The 17,899-nt window shown below is 45.2% G+C and overlaps 1 protein-coding gene across 1 annotated transcript in view; it reads left to right on the forward strand.

Annotated features, from left to right (window-relative positions):
* The window catches only part of CDC73 (cell division cycle 73), a 515,645-nt gene that overhangs the window by 66,019 nt on the left and 431,727 nt on the right, over positions 1 to 17,899 (forward strand). The window lies entirely within an intron of this gene.

Raw genomic sequence — 17,899 nt, forward strand, 5'->3', positions numbered from 1 at the left:
TTTTATTTTCAGTGAATATTCCCATGTTTTTCCAGTGTAGGTTATTCCATATGGTACATGTTATTTAGAAATCAATCTATCAGAAGGTGATGCGTTTCGCTCCCTATGTGGTGCGACAGCCTTGGGCTTTCCCAAGGCTGAAATTAAACGAGTATCATCGGTTCTGATGAGTAATTGAGGTTTATCAGTAAGCAGGCGTGTTCATCACCATGCATGAAGTGAAAAAATGAAGAGACCGTGACTTGCTAAAGTAGGACATTGCCACTTGTCACATAAGGATGTATGCAAGTGTCCTTGTTTTTAATTCTCCATTCCAGAGAGTAAGGTGTTTTTTTTTTTTTTTTTAGATCATGCAAAGTCAGAATATGTGATTAGGTTATTTTAAGTGATCGGTGGTACCGGTATGCATCTATTTGCTTACATTGGTGATCCAAGCAAAAGATATATTTATACCCATAGGCTAGGTGCCGAAGAACAGTGTGACAGGAGCTCATTTTGTCCCACCATATGCATGTCCCCTGATGGGGGAGATGAAAAGATATTGGTTAAAGAACAATCAGTTTGAGCATTTCTCCAGAACTATTGTCTTTTGGGGAAGCTTACGTAGATGATATTCTGCTTATCTTGCAAGGTCCTGAGTAACACCATCAATTTATCAAATGTCTTTCGACGAACAAATGGGGTATTCACATGACCTGTAAAATTTCCAGAAAGGAAGTAGAATTCCTTGACCTCATACTATATTGACCAAGACTGCTTACAAACAAAAATCGAACGCAACATCCACAACCCTCCATGCCAGTAGTTACAACCCACACAATGCAATTACTAATATTCCGACTGGGGAGTACAGACGAGCAAGAAGAAACTGTTCTAAGCAAGAAGACTATGACCAGAAAGCAATGGAAGTTACTGAAATACTGTGCCAAAAGGGGTATGACCAACTATACTAGTACAAATTCAGCACCAATTTTCAAACACACACTGGAACTCTATCCAGCAAAATACAAAAAATGTTGAGGAAAAGCCTGTTATTCGATTTGCCCCCAGATTTATTAATAGCTATCAATCTATTCATAAGATATTAAACAAATACCGGCCACTCCTCACAAGTAACCCAACTGTAATGGACAATATCAAAACCTTCCTGAAGCTGAGTTTTAAATGAGCACCGAACTTAAGAGAGAAATTATGCTCCTCCTTCCTTCAAGGAAAAAGGAGGAAACACATTTTCTGCAAGAACCAACCAGTTTCTATACCTATAGAAACTGTTCAGTGAATAAACTTGGCATATCAAAAATGAAAGAATTATCAATAAATGTGTATCATCACATATTACGCGATTTTATTAGCTGTGAGTTGACAAACGTGATCTGTCTAACCACCAGTCCATGTAGCCAGCATTATATTGGAAGCACTATAAGGCCTTTGAAACAGAGAATCCAGGAGCACTTAAATTGACCAGAAATTGCCATTGGTGGAACATTTTGAACTTTATCACCCTCATCAATGAATTTTCCCCTTCTGTGGTCTTGAAAAACAAAAGCAACATCCACGTGTGGGTGACTTGGATATAAAGCTATGACAAAAAGAGAAAACCTTTATATTCATGCTCGAAACGGAACATAGAGGACCGAATAGTCGCTGAATAGCACTACTGGGTATGTTAGCCTGTCATTTATGTGATGCAAAGATGGCCTGTCATATATGTGATGTAAAGATGGCCTTCATGTACTATTAATATGTAAACTGACTTGTACTTATGCCGTACAGAGATACCATAGAGACTCCATAGAGTAGAGTAGAACAAGGCTTGCCTAGTTGATTATTCTAACCGCTAGGAAAAGTTTTTGATTTATAACCTGATATGTTGTATAATGATAACCAATGGACCTTTCCATTCAGTGCATTACGAGTACAGTTGAAACCTGACTTACCATTACCATGAACTATTGTTGTGTGTAATTTATCTTAACAATCACTTAAAAATCTATGGTCTATTTAATTTGGGCACTAGGAATTGTCTGTACAAGTAAAGTACTAGTCCATCTATCTAGCCAACTGCTTCCTGTAATGAATCAATACAGGAATAGGTGTTGTCTTTAGGTCGCTATCTTTTACAGATTCTTAAGAAAATTAACCAATATTGAGCCCACTGGCTTACGTACATATTAAGCTATGCAAAAAACATACCTGCTTCCCACATAGATGTAAAAAGGCCTCTGCTTAGAGTTACTTAATGAGTATCCGAGTAGCCCCTTTACACTAGCTATGACCAGTTTGCACTTAGTACCTCTTAGTCCTTTCAGAAGTATTTATTATGCCTGATCCTTTAATTAGCTATTAGATTCAGATTCACATCCACATTTCGAGGTCTCTCATAGGGAGTTCAGGTCACACAAGTTTGTGAAAGAATTACAACTTGAGATATCTTTATTCAAATGATGTGTATATTTCTATTTTAATATAGAACCTTTTTGCTCTGTAATCGTAATACTCTCAGTACATTCCAAGATGACGGCTACCCATCGCCCCTATAATACTGTTCTTACCTTAGTAGTAGAACAGAGAATGGACCTAGATGGCTTATCTTTTGAAATTTGGTGCTAAAGTACCACGCCAGTGGATTTGCTCTGTGGGATTTACTCCGGAATTGGGCAAGCAGACCTCTAAGCCCTGGGAGCTCTTAATAAATATACCTGAGATTGTGGTAAAAAAAAAAAAAAAAAAACAGTTGTTATTCATAATGTTTAAAGATAAGCCCTGCCTTCCTCCATTTACTAATGTAGACCATTTCCATGAAGATACTTGATGTAGGAAAATGACTTTTTTTGTGAAAACTGTGCAGACTTAACTCATGGAGCGCTTGTGGACCTGCTTACAAACTCAAGGGAGCAGACACGGTCACCCAGTCCGCTCCACCTTAATTAAACCTACCTTAGTCCATTATAGGCATGTACTTGAGCTACTTTGCATGGGATAACCCTTTATAGCGTGTCTGGCGCTTTAAACGTTCTCCGATTTAACTTGTTTACTGACTCAAGGGACCAGACACTGTCACCTGGTCCGCTCTGCCTTAATTAAACTTACCTGCCAATTATCCTAGTCATTATAAATATGCACTTGAGCTACTTTCCATGGGATGGCCCATTAAGCCAATCTGGCATACCAAATGCTCTTTGATTTAACCCGTGTAACTATCTTTTTTTTCTTTTTTTTTAAATAAATGTTTTTAATATTTTTGTTATGAAGAAAAACCTATAAACCATTATCAGTACAACATGGTCATAGAGCACGATCATCAGTATGCACATCTTCCCATTACATTTGGAGGCAATCAAAAACATCACAGTATTTCTAGTTTCCCAAAATGTGTGGGTCCCCATCCAGTGTAGCTGGTATGTCATTCATACATCTCCCCAGGTGCTGGCTGGGGGAGCTCTGTCAGCATCCTCCATCAATTCTAGTCTACAGTGTGCTCGCCACCATCCCCACCCCCTTTTGGAACTTTTGGGGGCATCCCCTGCTTCAGTATGTCACCTTTTCAGCTGCCATCCCCTGTTGCCATTCGTGTTTTGAGGGTACTTCCTTGGCTCCCCAATGCCTGGCTGCATCCCTCTTGGCCACTACTACGGCAAAGGAGCAGAATACAAGTTTTTGATGTGGCACGTCTATATTGCACGGGAACTCTCATAAAATGAACTTCGGGACAGTGAAGAGTGTTACCCTCACTATGGTCGAGAGTTTCTCAACAATTTTAGTCCAGTATCGTCTTGTGCGTACATTCCCGAATTGTATGAATGAAGGTCCCACGGTTCGTGTCACAACACATGCAATGCGGTGTTTGTGTACGTCCCATTTTGTGTAGTCTGTGATGGTCGTAGTATACCCTGTGGTGGATTTTGGATTGTATCAATCGTAGTCTGGGCTTTATGGCCACTTTGCGGGGGTGCATCAGTGCGCCTCCCAGTCTACGTTTTTCGGGTCTCCCTTGTCCCTGTGCTATCTCTCCCTTAGTGGGCCCAGAGTACCTGGCATGTTGTTGTTAATGGTCTTATACGTGGCGGACACTGCTCCCCTCCCCAATTCCTTCTTAAGGATACGGCCTTAAAGTGGGGCATATTCTGGTATGTCTCCCTATAATCTTTCCGCATGGCAATTATGGTTCAGACAGGCATTTTGGAGGAACTCTGTGGTGGAGGTGGTATTCTGTTTGCATGGATGTAAACGACATTAGATCTTCCTGTTTCAAGATGTCCACTATTTTGGAGATGCCGATGGCATCCCATCTCTCAAAACCCGTTAATTTTGTGATCTGTCATCGCCAGTTGTTCTCCCAAAGGGGCATTTCTCTGGTGATCTTGCAGCCCCATCCCATCATGGCTGTGGCTTTATGCCAAGGCTCTAGGGCCACCCTGGTAGCTGGTAGAAGGATCCCGGTCCCCCTCCTCTATATAGGTAGCATAAGTGGGTCTTGGGCGCCAGCAGGGCCCTTTCCAAATGGTACATGGAGTGGTCATGAAAGGTGTGAATCCATTTGTTAATAACAATTAGGCTTGAGGCCCAGTAATACCCTTCTATGTCTGGGAGTGCCAGACCACCATTATGTTGGTTGCTTTGAAGTGTCCTAAGGGAGGGGGGACAGTACGTAGTTTGGAGTGCGTACAAGAATTTGGGGCGTGCAGTCATCTTAAACATGATTGCTCGTCCTATTAAGATGAGGGGTAAGGTTCTCCATCTGGCCACATCGTCCTTAAAATCCCTGAGGACCTTCCCAGCGTTATGGTGCATACATGCCTCCGGGAGTTGCAGTGAGAAATAAGCCCAGATGTTTGAGACTGTCTTCCACCACTTTCAGTCCTGATCGGAGGGTAAGTGGGTTAGTCATGCCTGGGGGGAGAGGGGGACATATATGACACATATCAGTGACTTATCCCAATTACATTTCTATCCGGAGTGGGCCTTGTATTCTCCCAGGGTCTGAAAAAGTGTTTTGGGTTAGTGATGAACAGTAAGTCATCATCCGCTTACAGTTGTACAAAAATAAAGGAACTTTATTTTTGGAACAAATCCCCACAAGATACTAGACGGGTAAGTCACCCTTAGGAGGTAAGTAATACACTAAATATATACACTACCAATCAGAAATATGCATAGAAAAGGTTAGAAAGCCGTGCAAATAGTAATAATAACCAATCGTGACCCTAGGGGGAGCACAAACCATATACTAAAAAATGGAAATCGAACAAGGTACCCCCACGTAGGTAAGTAAAATATGCAGAGGGGAACTGGGGGTATCAGAAAACCACAAACATAAGTAACGCAGTATCCCCCAGGCACCAGGAATGCAGGAGTAAAACACTGGATTTTTCCCAAACCCAAAAGGAGGAAAAGAAGAAAAACAACACACCCAGACAAGTCTGCAAGAAAACTAGCAGTGGATTCCTGAAGAAAGCATACCTGTGGAGAGAGGGGACCGAGTCATAGTGAAGTCCAGGAGGAGTAGGAGCTACTACCCACCCAGCTGTAGTTGCAGGAGTTGGTAGACGGTGATGAAGAACAGGTCAGCACTGTAGCCCTGGAGCTGGAGAAGAGTTCCTGATGGATGCAGATGAAGCACCACGTTGGAATGACGATTGCAGACGGGTGTCGGTGCAGAAATTCCACCAACAAGCCTTGGCAGAGGGAAACTTGCAGTTAGTGGAAAAAAGGTGCTGCCAGGGACCAGCAAGGCCCAGGAGGTGGAGTCACAGGTGACCCCTAGCGTTGCATAGAATTCACAGGAGCAGAGGCAGCACCCACAGGAGTCCTACAGGACGAGGACACAGGAGTCGCAGAAGAAGCCCACGCAGCACTACAAAAGAGGATCCCACGCCGCAGGAGAACCACGAAGGAGGCTGTGCTTTGCAGGATGGAGTGCTGGGGCTTGAGCTACACGTCGCCTGAAGATCCCTTGGAGGAGATGCAAACAAGCCTTGGCAGCTGCAAGAGACGTGCACAGGTGTACTGTCCTGCATGTGAAGGCAAGAGCTTACCTCTACTAAAGGTGGACAGCTGACATAGAGGACCAAGAGGACTACTCCGGACCACCACCCGTGATGCAGTACCACGTGCTCAGCAGGAGAGGGGATCCATGCAGCCGGTCTCCACTTGTTGTTGGTGCCTGAGGTTGCAGGGAAGTGACTCCTTCACTCCAAGGGAGATTCCTTCTTCTTCTTGTGCAGGCTGAAGTGTTTCGTCTTCCGAGGATACACTGCGAGGGAAATGTTGCAAAGCTGGCAGGAGCCCTGCAAACAATGTTGCTGAAGAGTCCTTCCTTCTAGAAAGCAGCTTGTCGGGTCCTGGATATTCAAGTCGCAGTTACAGAGGCCTTAAGTCTAAGCAGAGGTTGTAGAGGCATCCTGCTGGAGTCTTGCTAGCCAAATCGTCAAACAAACCCAAGACAGAGATCCCAAATATCCCTGAAAGGGGGATTAGTCACCTAACCAGGTAAGCACCTATCAGGAGGGGGCTCTGACATCACCTGCCTGGCCTGGCCATTCAGATGCTCCCAGAGGTCCCTGCCAACCTTGGAAACAATATAGCTGACCCCAGGGACCCTCCAGAGGAGCTCTGGGCACCACCCCTGGGGGTGGTTATGGACAGGGGAATGGTCACTCCCCTTTCCATTGCCCAGTTTCGGGCCAGAGCAGGGACTGGTGGTCCCTGAACTGGCGTAGACTTGATTATGTATGGAGGGCACCAAATGTGCCCTTTAAAGCAAACCAGTGGCTTGGGGAGGCTACCCCTCCCAAGCTAGTCACACCTATTTCCACAGGGAGAGGGTGTTAGCTTCCTCTCCCAAAGGAATTAATTTGTTCTGCCCTACTGGGCTTGATCAGATCAAGCAGCAGGAGGGCAGAAACCTGTCTGAGGGTGGCAGCAGCTGGGCTACCCGGAAAACCCTGTAAGACTAGTGGTAGCAATGCTGGGGGTCCTCTAAGGAGCCCCCAGAGTGCATGGAATTGTGCTTCCAATACTTGCAACAGTATTTGGGTATGATTCTGACATGTTTGATACCAAACATGCCCAGGTTTAGAGTTACCATTATGTAGCTGAACATAGCTAGTGACCTATGTCCAGTACACGTGTAAAATGGCATCCCTATACTCACAAATTCTAGGAAAATGAATCTTGAGTTTGTGGGGGCACCTGTGCTAGTACAGGGGTGCCCTCAAACACGGGTACCTGCTCTCTGCCCTCTGGGCTGAGAGGACCTACCATAAGGGTGACCTGGTGTAGTGACGTGTAGTGAAAAACTGGTAAATGCACCCGTTTCACGCAGGCTGCATTGGAAGGCTTGCAGAACTCTTTACATGGGCTCCCTATGGGTGGTAGAATAACTGCTGCAGCCCGTAGGGATCCCCTGGAATCCCAATGCCCTGGGTACCTAGGTACCATATACTAGGTACTTAATTGGGGTGACCAGTATGCCAATTGTGGGAAGAAAAAGGCACAATTTAGACGAGAGAGCATAACTATTGGGGTCCTGGTTAGCAGGAACTCGGGCACATTCAGACATGCTGACAAGAGGCTGAAAATTGGGGTAACCATGCCAAGAAAGAGGGCACTTTCCTACACAAGTGCACCGTGTCAAACGCCTTTTCAGTGTCTTAGAGAGGAAGTAGTAAGAGGCGCACTGTTGCATGGTGTCATAGACCCAATTATGAGCTCTTCTGAGGTTAAGGCGCATTGACCTACAAGGCATGAAGCCAGTCTGCTCCTGCTGTATGAAAGGGGAAATTACCTCTGTCAGTCTTGTGGCCAATACTGATGCTAATATCTTGGTCTCTATGTTAAGTGGCGAAATTGGGCAGTATGAGCTACATTGGTCTTTAGGCTTCCTCTCTTTGGGGATAACTACTATTGTTGCTTTTTGGAGATCGGGGGAGTTCCCCCTTGGCCAGGGCTTGGTTATAGAGGCCAAGAAGGTGTTGTCCCAGTAGGTTGGGGTACCGCTTGAAAAGTTCATCTGGCAGCCCGTTAGGCCCTTGGGATTTCTCTGGGTGTAGTTTGGGCATTGCTACTAGTATTTCACTCAGGTCAGTTTCTCCTCTAAAGATTCACTGTCCATCTCGTCCAGGACTGGTGGGGGGAATGCATCTGTATAACGTGCAGTATCAGTAGCATTGTGAAGTGGCCGGGCCCTGTAGGTTTCTTCGAAGTACCGGACAAATTCACCTCCAATGAGGGTGTTCCTTTCCTTATTGTCCTCGTCGGGTCCTGTGAAAGCCCTCATCCACCGTGCCTCGTTCCCTCTTATTTAACCATGCTAGGAACTTTCCAGCCTTGTCCCCGGCGTTGAATAGTCGATGTAGGGTTGGCAGTGTTTTTTTTTTTTTTTTTTTTTTTTTTTTTTTTTTGCCTCTCTTGTGCTAGGTCCCTATAATCTGTCTGAGGTGGCACGATTCGACGAAGTGTCAGCAGATCTCGTTCCATACCAGGAGAGCCTTCTAGTTGAAGGATTGTAGTTTCCAATTTTTTTTATTTCTGCCTTCTTCCTATGGGCTATCCTATTCTGCTCTTTATCTCGGAATACCGTTTTGAAGGCTTCCCATAGGACTACCCTGGAGTCCAGGGTCCCTTTGTTTTTCTTGGCTGTAGAGCTGTATGTCACCTCTGAGACCCTTTACAATATCTTTGTTGCAGTTCGCAAGCGGGTAGCCTCCAGTTGCCACCTTGAATCGCACAGCTTAAGCCTAATTTGACCATTAAGGGTGAATGGTCAGACAGGCCCCTGCCAAGTATTCGGCCTCGTTTGGCCAGCTGTATTATTATGCAGATGGATGTTTTTCAACATTGTCGTCTTGTCACCACTGGGAGATTAGTGAACTCATAAAACTTAAGCTAATGCCTTTGATGGAGTGCTTTACCTCTTCATCTATGTGGTTTGCATTAGATGCACTTTTACAGTCACGTTCAAATAATCTTTCTGTGTCTTGGGATAGAAAAACACAATCACAATGTTCTAGTACAATACTCTACTTGTTAAGTGTTGGTTAGATGTTGGCATACATTGGGAGAATAAAACGTGCTGATGTGAATTACTCTAACAATATGTAGATCCAAATCTGTACCAGTGTCTCCTCAACTACATGTATTATATGAACTCTCACATCTATTTACCTTTATCTAGATGACTTTGACAAGGAAATTATATGATTATGGACTTAATTGGTGCAATTACATTGGCCAATACTGGGGAAAAAAAAGGAGCTACATGATCTATGGAAAAACAATTGCTGTAATTTATGAGAAAAAAAAAATCATAACTTACTACTACTCTAATTTCTTCCTTCTATCTGCATGATACTGATGCGACAATTGGTGGAAGTTTTGTTTTTTTTCCTTTTTCTTATAAACTTTCCCTTTGTTACGTATCTTCGGCATCTAGTCTGTAGGTAGTAAAATCTTTTGCTTGGATCACAAACTTAAGCAAATAGTTGCATGTCAGTACCACCGATCACTTACAATAACCTAATCACATATTCTGACTTTGCTTGATCTGAGAAAAACACCTTACTCTCACGAATGGAGAATTAAAAAACTTGGACACGTGCATACAGCCTTTTGTGACCAGTGGCAATGTCCTACTTTATCAAGTCACGGTGTCTCTTCATTTTTTCACTTCATGCATGGTAATGGACACACCTGCTTATTGTTAAACATCAATTACTCACTGTAACCCATTACACTTGTTTCCTTGCAGCCTTGAGAAAGACCCAGGCTGTCGCGCCACATAGAGGGCGAAACACGTGTTGCGTGCTGATAGACTTGGATTTCTAAATAGCATGTACTATCTAGAATAACTTACACTGGAAAATATGGAAATATTGCCCTTCTAGCTAGTGGAGTGATTGGTAAAGTCATGCATTCCACTGGGTGAAGGTGGAGAAATATCCTTGCAGTAGCATTCTGGATGAGTTGTATTTTGGAGATAATGAATATGAGGATGGCTTGCAGTAAATTGGTGTGGAAGGTATGGGAAGGTGCATCATAGTGTTTTTATTGTGTAGAGGTGATTGTTGTGACCTTGTTAGCTTACAGTATCAAGGATAGGTCTGAATCTGTTTACTCCTAGGTTTCTAACTTCTCTTGATGTAGTTGGAATGGCATCAAGTTCCTTAGGCCACATGGCAGTATGCTGGTAGTTTTGCTATTGTCCACAAAATTCTGTCTTTGTGGTATTGACCTTTGGATGGTTATTTACCATCCATGTGCTTATGGCACAAAGGCAGTTAAAGAGTTTTGCATTGTAGATGTTTTTTGTGTTTATCCATATTTAAAACGATGTCGGTGTCATCTGCATAGTTGTAACTGGTGAAGTTGTTTGATTTAATCAGGTTTGTAAAGGGGTTAGGAAAACATACATATATTTAGTATTTCACCGTGATATGTGTGTCAGTCATTCAGAACATCTGTTAGCAATGGCAATGTTGATCCACCACATACACCACATTGTGAGCGATTTAAACTGACAAATTTACCAAGGGTGTCTGAATTGTAGAGCACCCAATCAGATTAGCCTGTCTTTAGTGAGTTTCGAGATGTGTGTAGCGTACCTGTATGCACAAAGGTAGAGGACTTCTGGCTCGGAGTTTTACCAGCTATGGTAGCTCCCCTGGTGTAAGGAAATGCCTCCTTGGCATGGTTACCCCCTGACTTTTTGCCTTTGCTGATGCTATGTTTTTGATTTGAAAGTGTGCTGAGGCCTGCTAACCAGGCCCCAGCACCAGTGCTCTTTCCCTAACCTGTACTTTTGTTTCACAATTGGCACACCCTGGCATCCAGGTAAGTCCCTTGTAACTGGTACCTCTGGTACCAAGGGCCCTGATGCCAGGGAAGGTCTCTAAGGGCTGCAGCATATCTTATGCCACCCTGGGGACCCCTCACTCAGCACAGACACACTGCTTGCCAGCTTGTGTGTGCTGGTGAGGACAAAACGAGTAAGTCGACATGGCACTCCCCTCAGGGTGCCATGCCAACCTCACACTGCCTATGCAGTATAGATAAGTCACCCCTCTAGCAGGACTTACAGCCCTAAGGCAGGGTGCACTATACCATAGGTGAGGGCACCAGTGCATGAGCACTGTGCCCCTACAGTGTCTAAGCAAAACCTTAGACATTGTAAGTGCAGGGTAGCCATAAGAGTATATGGTCTGGGAGTCTGTCAAACACGAACTCCACAGCACCGTAATGGCTACACTGAAAACTGGGAAGTTTGGTATCAAACTTCTCAACACAATAAATGCACACTGATGCCAGTGTACATTTTATTGTAAAATACACCCCAGAGGGCACCTTAGAGGTGCCCCCTGAAACCTTAACCGACTATCTGTGTAGGCTGAATGGTTCCAGCAGCCTGCCACAACCGAGACTTTTTGCTGGCCCCATGGGGAGAGTGCCTTTGTCACTCTGAGGCCAGTAACAAAGCCTGCACTGGGTGGAGATGCTAACACCTCCCCCAGGCAGGAGCTGTAACACCTGGCGGTGAGCCTCAAAGGCTCACCCCCTTTGTTCCAGCACCACAGGGCACTCCAGTTAGTGGAGTTGCCCGCCCCCTCCGGCCACGGCTGCAAGGCCGGGGGAAATAATGAGAATAACAAGGAGGAGTCACTGGCCAGTCAGGACAGCCCCTAAGGTGTCCTGAGCTGAAGTGACTCTAACTTTTAGAAATCCTCCATCTTGCAGATGGAGGATTCCCCCAATAGGATTAGGGATGTGACCCCCTCCCCTTGGGAGGAGGCACAAAGAGGGTGTACCCACCCTCAGGGCTAGTAGCCATTGCCTACTAACCCCCCAGACCTAAACACGCCCTTAAATTTAGTATTTAAGGGCTTCCCTGAACCTAAGAATTTAGATTCCTGCAACTTACAAGAAGAAGAGGACTGCTGAGCTGAAAGACCCCTGCAGAATAAGAAAAGAAGACACCAACTGCTTTGGCCCCAGACCTACCGGCCTGTCTCCTGCCTTCTAAAGAAACCTGCTCCAGCGACGCTTTCCCAAGGACCAGCGACCCCTGACTCCTCAGAGGACTGCCCTGCTTCAAGAAAGACAAGAAACTCCAGAGGACAGCGGCACTGCTCCAAAAAGACTGGAACTTTGTTACAGAGGAGCAGATTTAAAGACCCCTGCAAATCCCCGCAAGAAGCGTGAGACTTGCAACACTGCACCCGGCGACCCCGACTCGACTGGTGGAGAACCAACACCTCAGGGAGGACCCTCTGGCGACTCGGAGACCGGGAGTAACCAAACTTGTCCCCCTCTGAGCCCCCACAGCGACGCCTGCAGAGGGAATCCCGAGGCTCCCCCTGACCGCGACTGCCTGATCCTAAAGTCCCGACGGCTGGAAAAGACCCTGCACCCGCAGCCCCCAGCACCTGAAGGAACGGAACTTCTGTGCAGGAGTGACCCCCAGGAGGCCCTCTCCCTTGCCTAGGTGGTGGCTACCCCGAGGAGCCCCCCCTTGCATGCCTGCACCACTGAAGAGACCCCTTGGTCTCCCATTGAAATCTACAGAGAACCAGACGCTTGTTTGCACACTGCACCCGGCCGCCCCGCGCTGCTGAGGGTGTACTTTCTGTGTGGACTGGTGTCCCCCCCGGTGCCCTACAAAACCCCCCTGGTGTGCCCTCCGAAGACGCGGGTACTTACCTGCTGGCAGACTGGAACCGGGGCACCCCCTTCTCTCCATTGAAGCCAATGTGTTTTGGGCACCTCTTTGACCTCTGCACCTGACCGGCCCTGAGCTGCTGGTGTGGTAACTTTGGGGTTGCTCTGAACCCCCAACGGTGGGCTACCTTGGACCCAAAACTAAGACCTGTAAGTGATTTACTTACCTGCTAAAAATAACAATACTTTACCTCCCCCAGGAACTGTGAAAATTGCACTGTGTCCACTTTTAAAACAGCTATTTGTGTTTTATGTGAAAAGTATATATGCTACTGTAATTATTCAAAGTTCCTAAAGTACTTACCTGCAATACCTTTCAAATGAGATATTACATGTAGAATTTGAACCTGTGGTTCTTAAAATAAACTAAGAAAAGATATATTTTTCTATAACAAAACCTATTGGCTGGATTTGTCTCTGAGTGTGCGTTCCTCATTTATTGCCTGTGTGTATGAACAACAAATGCTTAACACTACCCCTTTGATAAGCCTACTGCTCGAAAACACTACCACAAAATAGAGCATTAGTATTATCTCTTTTTGCCACTATCTTACCTCTAAGGGGAACCCTTGGACTCTGTGCATGCTATTCCTTACTTTGAAATAGCACATACAGAGCCAACTTCCTACAAAAGTCCGCTCTCATTCTCTGTTCCCAAGTTGTCTTCCTACTATGGTCTCCCATTGGGCCATTGTGCCTGGGAATCCATCCAGTGCCCTGGCCGTCATTATCATCCAATTTAGCCAAGGGACGAGGTGCGACCTCCCCATGAAGGTCCACACCATTTGTAAGAGATCATGCACAGTTGCAGTTTATTGCCATGTTGGGATAAGACGACATCCAGGATGAATACGCTTGTGTGTGCGATTAGGCATATTGAGATAGGTATACAAGGGCCTATATCCCATGTTGTGCCACATTCTCTACTGAGAGACGGGTAGGTGTGTTGCTGTGGGCCTGTCAAGTAGCCTGAAAAGAGTAGGAGCAAAGGAGAAGAATAGTGATAGAAGAGAGTTAGAGCTAGGGACCCAAGTCAATAAAAAAAACAAAAAAAAAAACAAAGCCATATCTACTGTCCACTCTTCTCCTTAATTGCAAGTAGTACGTATTTTCCCACCCCTCATCTAATTGGGATGCTAAGGGCCACAAACAGGCCAGTCTCAAGCCAACTAAGGCTCCTCCCGATCCTCTGAGGAAAAGAACACAGTTGAAATCGGACAGTTACAGCAAAGTGTTTCGGTATGCAAGACTCGAACACACAAATTAATTGTGGCAGCAGTAACAGTATACGCAAGCTGGTAGCCCTGTAGCCTAAACCTAACCCTTTTGTGCCAGGAGTGAGGTTGAATGCGAGATGTATAGGACTTCTTTATGGTAAAATTGTATAAAGTCTCCTCAAATATTGAACAGTATACCCAGCTCAGGAGAGCTCACATCCTAACAGCACTCTTGAGACCATATCTGCAACCAGGAACAGGGATTCAGTACTAATTAGTCATATGGGAAAAACAGTGTCTTATAGAAAATGTAACATGCAGTAGTAGACTTGAAACCGTGTTTGACCTTAGCGAGCACAATAATGGACATAAAATAGTCTGTCTTTTGTAGCAATCCAGTTAGCGTGTGGCTATGATAAACATCCAGTCAGGATATAGACCTTTCTCTGAGCCATCCCAGCACCGTCAGTCTGGGTGGTGATCAAGAGGTTAACAAAAATCTGATATCATAGTGGCATTGAACAATTAAAAGTTGAAATAGGAGCATCAGCACCCACCAGTGCAAGTGGTTTCAGTGTCGCATCATATTACCATATCCCAAGAGACTGAAGAGTCCAGAAATGCATGAAGGTCAGTAGGGTTTGTAAAGATCATTGTTTTCCCCTTGAAGAGAATGTGAAATTTAGCTGAGCCTACAAACCCAAAAGGGATAGCATGGTGTTTCAGTGTTTGACGAAGTGCTAAGGAAGCCTTTCCATGATGGATACCATTTACTTGGAGTAATCTTGAGCAGTGTTTATTCTGGAGCCATTCCATTGTATATGTTGGACCTTTCTCATGTGAGTGAGGATTGCTTCAGTGTGGCAGTAACTGAGAGGTCTGAATATCATTGTTCTGTGGTTAGAAGCTGGGTTTGCAGTATTGGACTGCGGTTTGCCCTTTGGGACTGTGTGAGCTCTTTCTATTTCGAAGTCCTTATTGAAGGAAAGCCCAAGAGTATGGTGTATTCAGGCTTAAAGAAATTCAACACAAGAGTTTGCACCTCCTTCCACATTCTCAGGAAGGCCAATTATCCGTAGTTTGCCTCTACGGTTACAGTCTCGGAGATGTGACATCTCCTTAGCAAGCATTTTGACTTTGTTGGCAGTCGCCTCAGCTCGTTTTTTTTCTTTGAGGCAAAAAAAGTCCTCCAACGTGCCAGTCCAGGATTCCACTTCACTTATTCTGCCTGCTAGGCTCTTGAAGTCGCTGCGTAGCGGTGGATGTGTCTTGGTGCATTGCATCAGTGTTTGCTTTGGTGTCTTGACCAAGATCATGCATGGTCTCAAGTCTTTGCAGGATAATAGCCAAACTTGCACCCAAGTCTGTTTTTGGTTTAACAGGTGTCTCCGGTAAGGGTGGTTTAGGTCTGGCCCTTTTTAGTGTTGTTTTATTATCTTTGGTGCCTCTGCAGGTCTTTAGCGTGTTTGCCCCTGTGGTCTGCCACTATAGGGGCCTGTGAGGGTTGGGTACAGTGGGCCAGACTTTGGGGGAAAAAATAACTGCTTTGGGTTTGGATTTTTGTATGGTGGAACAATCCTTAGTCCCACCAGTGAAATAGATGCTAGCACGTAGGCAAAGTATAGAAAAATACACCCTACAATTGTTGCAGATTACTAAGGAGCACAAGTTAATACTGAGAAGTCGCAGGTATTGCTGATATGCTGGCACAAGTCACAGTGATGGGAGTGATGATTGCCCAGCGTTTTCCATCCTAGATCAGAGCCCTGTTGTCCCTCAAGGCACCTTTGGGTGCAGGAGCTAGTCGTTACAACTGATGGTGTATGCGGTTCCTCGCCACTCTGCCATGAGCCACTGTTGTGGCAGTATGCCACAAATGGTAGTCCTGGTAAACTGGCTGATGGGCCTTATTATGGTGCTCTTATTATTGTGGATTTTTTGTGATGGTATATGGGTTTCACTTGCAATGTGCAGTTCAAGAGAGTGAAGGCATGCTTGGAAAGGCCCAGGGCAACGCTATTCAGCTTCTAGGGAGGAGATAGCAGGGTCTCTACAAGGTTAGTCGCTCTGCAGTTAGTCTGGATTTGTGGTGGGGTAGGCTGTTATCGGTGCCTCCTGATATATATTCCAAGTGGTTTACTGTGGTTGTGGCATGTAGCAGACCTAATGGTAGGCATACAGCAATTGTTGGCCTCAAATGGAGCAGATGAGCCCTTCTGCTATAGTGTGGTTGGCAACAGAGGCCCCTCTCTTCTCCCCTCTTGCAGTGGAAGCGGTGCAGTGTGTAGGCCCCCTTATTTCCTTTGCATGTAAGTTGAAGATCTCATTAGGCGAGCGCACCCACAGTCGTAGAGTCAGAATCCTCTGAATCCTCGAGGAAATCTTCAGTTATGAGCACATATTTGCCACCTGTGTGCTGTTACTTGTGCTGTGGGTGTTTGCAGCACAGACACGGTACGAGCCGGGCCCCCATATTCGAGCAGTCGGCTCAGGGTGCAATCGTGCTCGGGCCACATCTCTGCGCTATATTAATCTCCTTAACCAGAGTGTTTGTCATTCTAAGAAGTAAGCTGTTCAGATCTGTGGACCCAGAAGGTGCAGCAGGTTCTACACCTGAACTTTCTTTGCTGAAGTGAAGCTCTTGCATACAAGTGCACTGCTGGAGGAGGCATTTAATGTTGGTCTTGCAGTTAGGTCACTAGCTATGAAATAGATTCAAAAAGTTGATGGTTTTTTGAATTTTGATGTGCTTTACAAGAAAGTAACCTGCTGTAGACTTATGTCCCTGATGGCTAGGAAAGGGTAAATGTAGCAACACAAAAGAATGATGGACGGAGTGCTGAAACTTTTCAAACACTCACCCCACAGTTGCAGATCTGGGTTTAATCTGTTGTACTTTCGCTCACCATGACACCCTGGTTTGGACCTAGCCAAATGCAAATCAGTGGTGAGACTGTTCCCCCATGGGAACAGTCCAGCCCAAACTGCCAGGCCAGGTCCTCCCTGGACTGGAAACAAGCATCCTGGTGACCGGTTTCAAGGTATCACCCTTCATCAGCCAGGCTAACTTGAATCCAATGGCAGTGAATATGGGACCCACGTCTGGGCATACCCTTCCCACTAAGGGCAATTTTTGTCACACAAAAGGGCGATGGACGGAGTGCTGAAACTTTTCAAACCCTCATCCCCAGTCACAGATCTGGCTTTAATACATCGTTTTTTTGCTTACCATGCCACCCCAGTTTGGACCCAGCCAAATGCAAATGGGAACAGTCCAGGTCCTCCCTGGTCCGGAACAAAGCATCATGGGACCGGTTTCAGGGTATCACCATTCATCAGCCAGGCTAGCTTGAATCCATTGGCACAGTGGAGTGCCCAGACGTGTTTCCCTTACTCGCTGTGCCACTGGATTCAAGGTAGCCTGGCTGGTGAAGGGCGGCGTGCGCGGTGGAAAGAAACAAACGTTAAAGGGGCTTTATAGTTAGGAAAGAGAATTTAAAAGAAACATAGAAATTCACTTAAAAAGCCAAAGGTTACAGGGATGTTATTGTTACGCCAACATTTTTAATGTACACAACCATAAAGATTCATCTGTGACAGAGTTTTTTCAAGTAACTAACTTGTGCCCTAAGGTAACTATAACTTGCGCCCTCGCCATTCACTGTTATTTACCCCACATATTGCAACTCTCTTGATCTTTGATAACATCATTGGTAATATTAATGTAATATTTGCAGTAAAACTATTGAGGAGAAAACTGCACGGCGAGGGCGCGAGGTATAGTTAACCTATGGCAAGATATATTTACTTGAGATTACTCTAACAGCTGAATTTCTATGGTTTTGCACATTTGCAGTATGAGCCAAACTATAACGTCCCTGTACATTTTTTTTTTTTTCTTTTTTCTTTAAGTGAAAAAAAAGAAAAAAATATATATCACTTCACTCTGTTTTTCTAATTTAGTTATGGAT

The sequence above is a fragment of the Pleurodeles waltl genome, chromosome 4_2, assembly GCF_031143425.1.
Source record: "Pleurodeles waltl isolate 20211129_DDA chromosome 4_2, aPleWal1.hap1.20221129, whole genome shotgun sequence".
In the NCBI taxonomy this organism is placed as follows: domain Eukaryota; kingdom Metazoa; phylum Chordata; class Amphibia; order Caudata; family Salamandridae; genus Pleurodeles; species Pleurodeles waltl.